The 10,364-nt window shown below is 41.6% G+C and overlaps 1 long non-coding RNA gene across 1 annotated transcript in view; it reads right to left on the reverse strand.

The window, feature by feature from the left end:
• The window catches only part of LOC139593201 (uncharacterized), a 123,993-nt gene that overhangs the window by 89,216 nt on the left and 24,413 nt on the right, over positions 1–10,364 (reverse strand). The window lies entirely within an intron of this gene.

Raw genomic sequence — 10,364 nt, forward strand, 5'->3', positions numbered from 1 at the left:
GACATAAAAGAACACTGGTGCACTCCTTTTAATTGATGAGTTTTGGATTCATCATAAAAATAATGAGGTGAGAGCTGGGAAATGTGCCTAATATAGGCTGAGAAACAGCCTGACTTTCATTGCATATGTGGCATGCATCTGCATCCATGTTGCTAAGCATTCTAATGGCACAGAGACGGGACATGCCTCCTAAAGTGAAAAATATACTATTTTCAATATCATGCTTTGAAGGGTAGAGTGATAAAGAGAGCTACAGAGCAAGGAGTGCTCAAGTAGCAGAGTAACAGCAGCTTTGATTCTCTTACCAAGTTCCTCTGGTCACAAAGATATTACATTACACTTGTGTAACTCATGCTTTCTGTCTGCAGGTGGAAAAATGACAAGGCGTGCATTCTCCATCCCTGGAGATATTCAAGACTGGATAAAGCTGTGAGCAATCTGGTCAGATATTCAGCCAACCCTGATTTGAACAAGAAGTTGATCCGGAAACCTCCAGAGGTGTCTTCCAACCTGAACTATGCTGTACCCATTGCAGCTTAAGGATGATGTGGTGTTGCCTCCCATGCTTAGCAGAATAGCAACTTCTGGCCTTTATTTCCTGGCCAGAGCCAAGTATCTGATCTCTGCTGAAGAAAACATTTCCATTTTTCATGCTTCACCAGAAAGAGTCTTTGGGTATCGCTACAGAAGCAGCTCAATCCCATAGTGCAAGACTTATCCACAAGCATTTCCAGTTAGCTTAAATCATGAGTTCCTAAACCAATGAGTGCTGACACTTCACATTGCGCTGTGTGGACATAAAATGTAGTGCAGCATTTAAGTGATGAGCAGAAATTTCTCTTAATCTTGTCATATTCCCTTGAAGGCAGTCATGAAGTACAACACAAACTATTCCCTACTGCCTTTCATGCCCTACCTTATGAATAACCCAAACATACAACTTTGCTTCCAGAGATTTTTAGAGTTCTGCTGCTTCTTTTTTGTTGTTTCCATGTCTATCTTTCCATTTACCGGCAAGTATTTTCTCTTCATTTATGCATATAAATCACATAACACCAAGGTTATGCACCCTCAAGGCTACTCCTCCACGCAACCTTTTCTCATGATAAACAGCAGTTGCAAATGTACTAAAGCTGAGAAGAGACACAGGGAACATGCTGCCCTAATACATTTGCTGCAGCTCTCAATGCAATAAATAAACTAGAATGTAGCACAAAGAAAAGGCTGTATTATTCTGTGGATGTAGTTGGCAAACCATGGGAATTTGATGTGATTAGAAAAGCTTAAGGCAGTAACAGCTTTGTGGGCACTTTCCTGCTTCTCGGTGAGCACAGTTACTGCTGGTATCTAGTGTGGTGTCAGACAAAACAAAAAAATACAAGAGTGCTCACACAAACATGCCCTGTCATGTGGGTTGGCATAAAGCTCAGTAAACTGTGTGGTGCAAAGCCAAATGTTTGAAGGTTGAGAGCAGGCTCAGAAACTTCATGGCTCAAGCATATGTAACCTAGATAGCAAAATCATGTTTCAGGGGCTCTCAGTTACGCTTCTTGTGGCAATGAGCAGAAGCTGTTCTGGCCCAGTCTCCCAGAGAGGTTAAATTAATAGTAGACAACTACTTGCAAGAGCAAGGTGATGGAGCAAAGTACACCGTGGATGAGGACTGATCATGGCAGTGCAGAACTACTGCAAAAAAAAGGGGCATCACCTTATTCTTAAGGACTAGGGGGGCCAACTTTTGTGAACGTCAGAGTAAAAAAAGCTGTGTCTTGATAGAATGGTGCAGAATAGGTTAAGCAAATCCATTTTTGATTATATGCAAACTCTATCAGAATGGTATCTGAGCCTGGCCCATGTCAAACCTGCCTGTCACACTTACTGAAACAGTTAATCACCCAGTTGAACTGCTGGACTATCAGGACCTTTATTACCTGACTCTGTTCTATTTGTTTGAACTGATAGAATGACCACAGAGACTGGGCATCAGATATTGTCACACTCTCCGTATCTCAATTTTTTATCTGCAACCCCAGATATTTCCCAGGGAAAAGCAACCTTCCAGTGAGCTGTCAGTGCTGTCACCTCTGTACAGCAGTAGAGCAGGAGTTGCACCTAATTAGCTGAAGAAGGTAACAACAAGGATGACCTCCAGCCACCCCCTGCTTAAAAGACAATGAAGCAAGATCTGTAAATGCCATGTAAAGAGGGACTGGCAACAGCAGCTGTCAATCACACTTGGAGAATGTTTATAAGTGAAGGTGAGGAACTTATAGCATGAGAAGGCAGATATGACCCAGCTTCGTCCACCTGACTGAGATACCACCAGCAACAAAGACAGGGAGTCTTAACAGCACGAACCAATGGCCACTCAAACGGACAGGGACCCTGGTGGCTCTCTACTCTGGAGTGCTGGCACAGGGGGCTAAGTCCCAGAAGGAGGGGAAAAACAGACAGAACAGCAGGGTCTTTTCTGAGGCTGAGCAGACAGCCCTCAATTGGCACAACTACAGAAAGCTGAATTTATCATCCACCCACAGACTGGGATTGCCGGCTTGAGCACCCTCATTGGTAGCTTCAGTTCTCATAGGCAGCAAAGAGGGGTGGCATGTAGGAAGAAAGAAGGGTCAAGCAGTCTAGGAGCTGGGAGGGCACAAGGACAACAAAGCAGGGGGAGTCAAGGAACCGGATACCACCACAGGACCATGCTATTATCTAAGTGCAATTGCCAATGAGCTACTTCTGGAGCAGAGCAATCAGTCCTGTTATGACAGGGTTAAGTTTGAATTGGCAGAGAGCTTCTGGGACTTTTTCACTTCCACTGTCAAATCTCTGGGGCTGGCAGTTGCTAATTACAATAATATGAGGTGACAGTCACATGAGGAGTGATAGATGGCTGAGCAGGGCTGAAAATCCAGAAGGTCAGATCACGATGAATTATAGTGGCAGGGTGCAGAAGCCCCTTCTCCAGATTTTCTCTTCCTCTCTCCCCACTTCTTCCCCCCACCATCTGCAGCATCTCAAAAGCAAAACAGTAAAGAGAAATCATTCTCATTAATAGAATGCAAAATAAATGGATGGTGCTGGGAGCTAGGTTTCAGTGTCACTCCAGCTATCCAAATTCACAAAGCACACGGTCAAAAGGGACCAAATAGGCATCTCATTTCATTTCCCACATAACATGGGCTGCCAGACAGCACCTGACTTCAGTGACTGTTACAGCAAAATCATCATGAACTCTTAAGATTTTATTTTGAGACAAAGAAGCCTACACAAAGAAAGTACAAAACTGAAATAAAACAGCACAAGCTCTGAGTATTCCTACTCAGCATTCACTTTGCATGGGCCTGAAAGATCACACAGAGATAGGGTCCCTTGCATGTAAAACTGAGATACTTCTAAGTCACATTGTCAGCTCTTTTTCCCCTTACCTACCTCAGAAAAAAACTGACTTTGGTTCAGCCCATTCCCATGACCAGCAAGTGAATTACAGCTACTGCCATTTTCACATAAAAGATCAGTTCAGCCCTGACCTCCAACTTACCCCATGGGTCTGTGCAGAGTTATTATTAGTTCAGATTTTCCCCTCCAGCATTTCACTGTGATGCTATGAGCTGCTGGTCACAGACTATGGGAAAAAGGCATGTGAGATACCAAAATTCTCTGAAGGTGAAACCCACTCTCCATCCACAACAGATGGTTTGCATGACAAGCATCACAGTTGATCTCTTAACACTGCTCAGTCGGACACTGGCAGTCACACCCCTGGAAAACATCACCCATATTAAGCCCCAAGTCAGTAGTCCATGGATTTTGAAAATGCTACATCTGTCTGCTGTGGCCATGCCTAAAAGGTGTCCCATGAATTAAATTGAAACAGAAGTAACCAATGCTTACATGGAAACAAGCATTGTGTTGGACTTTCAAAATTTAAAAAAAAAAAAAATGGGGGTGGGGCCTCTGTTGTATCTCTTCTCAGATTATGAAGAGTACCTCAATAATACTTTGATTGTTTTTTGTAACTTCTACTTTTAAATGTAACATTTTTTCCTCCCTGTTTTATCTCAACAGATTTTCTCAATGCTTCAAGAATCAGCTGAAGCTACACATTTTTGAGGCCAAACTTAAAACAAGTTGAAAGATAGAAAGGGTAATTTATCATATACAAAATTCCTTATGTATTAAGTTTAGTAGCAATTGCTCTCAAATGTTTAGTGAGACCACTGGAGAAAAAGTCTCTTTCTGGAGGAGTCATAAAGTTTTAGAACATTTCTGTCTATGCTGATCTGGTGATGAGTGCTCTTTCAAGAAAGGTCTCCTGCTGTATCAGGCAGGAAACAATAAAAGCACAGAGATAGACAAGTGTGAATTTAGCTCAAAGACTAAATATAACTGTTATATTATTATTTAACATAAATTATTATATTAAAGTCCACAGACACATGTGCGTGTGCACGAAGGATGAGTGATGAAAAGGGGATTACTCAGCTCAATTTATAAAAAAGTCGTGGCAAAATGCTGCCTGTAAATCTGCGAAGAGGTTCAGCACTGATTCAGCCTGAAGCATCTGGCTCTTTCCTGAATCAATGCTCACTGAATTTCCTGTATCCTCAAGGCTTTTTAAATTTCTTTTGCCAGCTTCACCTTCAGACACTGTATTCTGACTGTCTAGGCTTAATACAGCACCGGACCTAAGATTTGGTATGGATCTCAAACTTATCTGCTAAAAGAGATAGTGGTTACAGCAATAAGAACAGACTTTGTTAGCAAAAAGTACTCAGAAAAACCACCTCACTTTTAGCAGTAACATGACTTGAAAGGTACCATGCCCTGTCTTGACATGTGAAACTGTAATGGCAAACACTTCTCAACTTGGCTTTTCCTTATTGTAAGGATCCTGGAAGGGTCACTGTAATCACAACTTCAGGGATTGAGTATTTTAACATAAATGGTAAGAGTTACTACAACAGGGCAGCATTTACATGTGGAGTATGTGGAGCAGGCTAGGGTGGAGCAGTTATACTTCTGCTCTGACGAAATCCTGATTTCGATTAGGATTAAACCATAGAGGAGGTTGTTCAGTTTTAGTGGGTCTGAAGAACAACAATGAAAAAAGCATCAATTTCTGTCCATAAATTGTGCATGACTTCTTACAATATGTATGTAATAGTCAGATTACCAGGTTCCTCATGCCCGTATTTGACGAATGGCTGTATCAGAACTGGTTAAATGACCCTTAGCAAATCTATTTGAAATTACTTCTGTGGAGAGATCTGCGAAAGTCTGTAATGATGGCAATTCGTTCTTGGGTTATTTAACACCAGAATATTCTGGGTAGCCATTCTAGGATGTTTGTACAAACTCTACTGTTGATGAAGATGCCTTCCATTGCAAAATTCAGCTCTTTTCCAGTATCCAACTTTTCCCTACTCAAAGGGAGGATGAGGAAGGTTTGTCACAAAGGTCTGTGACTCTTGCTTTTGAGCGGTTTTTGGGGGTTATTTGATCTAGCAATGATGATTAATCTATGATGCAGATGTTTGCTGATCATCTGAAAATTAAGTTTTCAAAATAATAGATCTCAGACTCACAGAAGGAAAATAGTTATCATGGCATCTAGATGGTTTCCCAAACTGAAAAAATTTGTTTCAGTTGTTTCTTTACTAATGTTTCGGTGCAGCTTTCTTATCATCTTCTCAGAGACTTTGTGACTTAAGTTTTGCTTTTTCTGTTTGCTTCTATTTTTTAATCCATAATTTAATAATACATATGCTGGAAGGAAGCTATTACAAAAGCAATTCAAAGGCTTATGTTAACTTGGAAAAATAGCACTGCAGCAAGCACTTTTTTTCCTCCACAGCAATATTCCAGGTGGTATCATATCAGAATTTTCTACAGCTATTTCCAAAGAGAAAACAGCTCTGCAATATCCTCCAGTATCACAGTATCTTAAGTAGTAGCTTCCCTTTCAGACAAAAGGAGCTACACAAAGTAGAAGCTGAACCAACATCTTTGTAGGGAAGGAGCAGCAAGAAAAGGTTGGGAAAATGTGTGCTTTCCCAGGACTGGAGTAGGATTTTAAATTCCAGTCCAGATGCTGTAGTTTAAAATCTCTTTCTAGCCCTGAAGTACTGGTGAACATTGAGCAGATCACTGGACCCACTGTGGAAAGGGTTTTAACCTTTCCTGTTTTTCAAAAAGGTGGTTCAAAAGGCTTAATCAAAATATTTTGAGAACATCAAGTGAATGGAGCAACACAAAATATCATTAATAGCAGGAAAATTTGACAAATTAACTCCAGCCTTCCCCATATACATTATTCTGAAAGAAAATAGTATCTCTGAGCTAAAAAGTTGACTAGGATATATCTTTACCCCTTATGAAGTAGTCTTGCAGCAGCTTTGTCCTCCACAATACCAAGGTCTCTGTAATCTCATTTCAAAAATATAATAAAAGCACCTCAAATCCTCAAACTTTTATGATAATTGACAATGTAGGAAACTTACTTTTATGTGTATATATATAGTGTATATATATAAATTTCCTGCATTTCAAAGTTTGAGGATATGGGGTGCCTTTATTATGTTTCTGAACATATATATAAAAATATATAAGCCATGCTGCAAAGATGACAGGAAAAGTAATCTGTAATTGAATTCAATTTACAGCTCCCAGATCATGCAGCCTCCCTGACTCATCCAAGCCACTCTGCTTTATCAGAACTGCCAGCATCACACTGAGACAGTGTGCAATAAAATATGGAAAATATTTTCACAGTGTGTGACCTCGGGGATGATATGAGCTGTCATGAAATATTGCAGTGTGAAGCAATATCCTGTTTCACCTTTCCCAGTCCCTCAGATGTGCCAACCTCTCCCTTCCCTTCCCCCTTGCCCCCTTCCTAAGTGCTGTCTGTCAATCTTAACATTCCATCAAGGGCGTCGTCTAGTTGGTCAAGTTCAAAAGATGCTTCTCAGCCCTGGGGTCATTGGCTACTCTAGGTGTCATTGTCCCCTGAGACTGCCCCCCTTTCCACCTGGTTGGTGGCACACCTACCCCTTTCCCCTCCCCCTTTTCCCGGGCTTAAAAAGACATGGGACCATGTGGTCAATATTCTGTTGGAGCTGTTACCAAGATTCGGAGATCTGTGACCCTGGAATAAAACTCTGGATTAAACCCTCCAGCAGAATCCGTCTCCTTTTCCTCTTCACCTCGCCTAAAGCCTTTCCATTAGAGGTAAACCTGAGCTCCTGCTTGCCTGGACTTGTCCCAAGCGCCGATCTGCAGCATCCAGCCAGCCAAAGGTGTCTCTGAGGTGAAACCACCACAGCTGCTGCCTTTGGTCAAGCAGCAAGGGCCAGACGAGCCCAGGCACGTTCCATCCGGTAATACTGGGATCATATTCCAATAATGAAAACCACTTTCTTCTTATGGTGAAATGCCACAATGCAATTCATTAGCTTGGAAGCAGACATATATTGCTGCTGCTAGTGGTAACTGCTTCTGCCATACCTGTTTTGTGTACAGAGGATTTCAGGGCTCAGCATTACACACTCAGCTTCCTTCACCAGCCCAAAATGCAAAGCTTCATTTCTGGCCATAGTCCTGAGTAATAAATATGAGATGGAATCTCTCCTATGCATCTAAATGGTGAAGTGCTGTGAGATAACACCCTCACATGCTCCTTCTGCCCTCAAAGTGGGGTAAAACTGGCTGCCCTTGAGCCAGTCCTTTGCAGACACAGGAACTTAAACAGCACAGATACTCCAATAAAACCACATGACACTACTTTCATGCAACTCAGTTTTGTAGACACAGATCTAGTTGTACCTGTCACTGACCCAGCCTCTACCCTCACTTTTCTCATTTCAGCTCTAGCATCTTTGTGTATGCCAAATAATAAATAGAGCTTTACCATTCTTTCTCTTATTTTAGTATAGAGCTTGGGCTGGCTACTGTTATTCATTCAAATAATTACTTCTGCATCTGTGATTTTAGTTCAAAGCAGTGAAATCTTTCTGCATTTCATGCCTGTGTCATGGCATGGCAAGAAAATACTGCAGCATTTCTTCTAATGCTCCAAAGCACTAAAAACACCTGCATCACTGAGTAATGGTGCATCTACTAACTTCAGCAGGAGAGAAACATGGAATAATTCAAGTTGGAAAGAAGATTCTTCTTTAGTCCAAGCTGTGCTAAAAACTGAGCTAACTCCAAAGTTAGGCCAGGGAGACAGGGTATCAAGAATAATCACTTTGATCTGTCACCACTGGGCAGGACAGAAATTAATTTTTTTATGTGATTTAAATGCAATGTTTCTTAGAGCTGATGGGAAAACAATTACCATACAATATAGATTCCACAGCAAGGAACTAATAATGAAAGATTGATCTTAGCACCTAATGTTTACTAATTCATTGACACTTTCTGCTTTTCCAAACATTGGATATGCAAGGCTGATATTTTTAAAGTCAAATTAAAGGGTAGGTGATTTCTGAGAGGGAGTGATTTTTAAATATCAGGGTTTTTTTGCAGTGCAAACTGTAGCAGAAGACAACGAAAGGCACCAAGTTGCAGATTAGTTTGCAGCTTAAAAGTACTGGATCTTGAACAATTGTGCTTGCTTCAGTGGCCAGAACAGAGTAAGGCTGGCTAGGACATGTCTAAACTGCCACAACTACTACAGGGAGTTGTTGTTCCACATCTGCTGTGTTCACTGTCTTCCCTGCATAGCAGCCAAGCCACTTCTTGATCACAGTGCAGCATGGAAGTGCCGCTCTACCCACTAACTGGGATCAGGCAGGGTAGACTGTATGTTAGAAGTGAAAACAGACACCTCAAAGCTTCACACGCATGTCAAAGGTAGGCAAAGACTGCCTACTCTCCATAGATCCTTCTTTCCACCTTCTCCTTTCCTCTTGCCTGTAATATTGTGGGTTGTGTAAGAACTTTGTTACCAGCAATGGTGCTTATAAAGGGTTATGTGAGGTAAGGATCATATGTATATGAGAATGTGGTTCTTCCTGCTAAAATTTCTTCCAGAATGCCTCTTAGGCATCTACAGCAGTGTGCAGCATTCCCTGATGTGACTGTGTGTTTAAGGAAATAAGAGGGGGGAAAAATACAGTGTTGAGTTATCTGAAAAACTCATGTGAGATTGTGCAGCTCATGCACTCTGGTGTTCATCACATAACTACAAGGGGTTTTAATCTTAAATTTCCACTCTCTTAAGACATTAGGTACCTGTGTCCCCCACTGGTACCTAGGATCTAGAGGAGGGCAGCTGAAGGAAAGGGCTCTTCTCTGTTGTCTCCATAGTCCCCTTCCCCCAGGCATCTAAGAATGCTGCAGCTGGAAATGAAGCACTGAGCCACACCAGCAGCTCTCACCATGCCTTGTGCATGTGGATCTGCATTGGCTGTAAGAACAGACAACTGAGATGTTGCTGCACTGCTCAGGAAAAGAGCCAACCACCACCTACAGTTTTGGTGAACAGGATCTGCTACAAGAAAAGCTATTAGCTAAAGGCGCAAAAGCATCTGGCTGATGAGGCTGGAGGCAGTTTTGAGACCTGAGGTTTGTTAGTAAATGCACCCGCCTCCTGGGATGCTTATAGTCCTGCAAAAAAATGACCAAGCAGGATGGATTTGGAGATCCCTAGAGAGGAACAAGTCCAGTAACTATCACAGGTCTTTCTGTCAGTACCAGCAACAGAATAAAAGCTCATAAACTTTTTTTTTTGTTTGTTTCTTTTCCTTTTTTCTGTGCATGGTCCAAATGTGGAAGAGAGGTAGTAAAAAGATTTGAGAAGAACCTTGCTGCAAGAAACAGCCTTTGGATTTCACTAAAAGAGACAGGATCTGAATCTGGAACTGTTCCGAGGGTTATACATTTTATTAGTAACACAGCAGAGGCAACATAGGCATGTACTGTCTTATTAAAACATGCTCAAGTTACAGAGTTTTCTATGGGTCAAGTACACAGTTAAGTAAAGACCATTCCATTAAACACCATTCAGACTTCCCTGAAAAGAGTGGGTTCCTGATAAAGAAATTGCCATAGGATGTTACGTATAAAGACTTTACAAGTGGCGAGTCAGGTTTTGAATTTGCAACACAGCAGTTCCTCAGCAACAGCCTTGTGTTCCTAGCCCATGATAAAATCAAGGTAGCTTCAAGGCCCTCACTCAAAGATTTCAGTAGGCTCTGGTCACGCATGAAGTTTTTCTCATTGTAACTTGCTTATGTGCTTTATCCTCAAATTAAAATATCTGCTGAGTCCACAGTTTCACAGAGCTCACATACAGTCATAGCAAAATCAGTTCTGCTTGGAGGAAGCCAATGCCCTACTTCTCAGGGAGGGCTGTT

Source organism: Agelaius tricolor, unplaced genomic scaffold (assembly GCF_023055355.1).
Source record: "Agelaius tricolor isolate 1412-34295 unplaced genomic scaffold, bAgeTri1.0.p SCAF_9, whole genome shotgun sequence".
In the NCBI taxonomy this organism is placed as follows: Eukaryota; Metazoa; Chordata; class Aves; order Passeriformes; family Icteridae; genus Agelaius; species Agelaius tricolor.